Raw genomic sequence first — 1,146 nt, 5'->3', positions numbered from 1 at the left:
AGCTCTCTTCTTCCTCGGGCAGTCAGTTGGATCCCGTTTGGGGGAGCGCGACGCCGCGCCTCCTGTCCCCTCCGGTGGTCGCCGGTCCCCACCCTCGCCGGTCTTCCTCGTCGCTGCCGGACCCCCACCCTCGCCGCCCGTCCTCGTCGCCGATCCCTGCCCTCGCCGCCCGTCCTCGTCGCCAGTCCCCGCCCTCGCCAGCTGTCCACGTCGCCAGTTCCCATGCAACAACTCCACCTGCGTTGCAGCTCTTGACGGCGACGGTTGTGGCTCGGCCGCCGCCCCTCGCCATTGATGCTCGCCGTAGGAAATTATATCGACGGCGACCGTCAGTCAATCAACACCGTTTTGAATGGATGTAGCAAAAAACTTCACCCGTAGTAGCGAAAGTAAACTACGGTTGCAGCAAAAATCAAACACCGTCGCCGTCTTTCGCGAGGTCGCGACTCCGCCTTACATGGATGTAGCAAAAAGCTTCACCGATAGAAGCAAAAATCTACTACGGTTGCAGCAAAAATCAAACACCGTCGCCGTCTTTCGCGAGGTCGCGACTCCGCCTTACATGGATGTAGCAAAAAGCTTCACCGATAGAAGCAAAAATCTACTACGGTTGCAGCAAAAATCAAACACCGTCGCCGTCTTTCGCGAGGTCGCGACTCCGCCTTACATGGATGTAGCAAAAAGCTTCACCAATAGAAGCAAAAATCTACTATGGTTGCAGCAAAAATCAAACACCGTCGCCGTCTTTCGCGAGGTCGCAACTCTGCCTTACATGGATGTAGCAAAAACTTCAGCGGTGGTAGCAAAATTCTACTACGATTGCAACAAAAAATCGTCGTTGTCATCGTCGTGAGGTCGCAGCTCCGCCTGATGGATGTAGCAAAAACCTTCGCCTGTAGTAACAAAAACCAACTACGGTTGCAGCTTCCCCTTATTATGCAGTTTCATTGAAGCTTTTCTGTCTATGGTTGAAGCTTTTTTCAACAGCTGTTGAAGCTGTTCTAGGTGACGGTTGCAACACTAGTATACGCGGGCTGCATCCAGCCATGGCGGCAGGCAGCCATGGCGGCCGGCGAGGGAGCGCCTGGTCGCCGGCGATGGAGGTTGTGGTCGCCCAGTCGCAGCCCGGGGGGAGGGGGGAAGGGG

This window comes from Triticum dicoccoides, chromosome 7B, assembly GCF_002162155.2.
Source record: "Triticum dicoccoides isolate Atlit2015 ecotype Zavitan chromosome 7B, WEW_v2.0, whole genome shotgun sequence".
NCBI classification, from domain to species: Eukaryota; Viridiplantae; Streptophyta; class Magnoliopsida; order Poales; family Poaceae; genus Triticum; species Triticum dicoccoides.
This window is presented reverse-complemented; position numbering follows the sequence as displayed.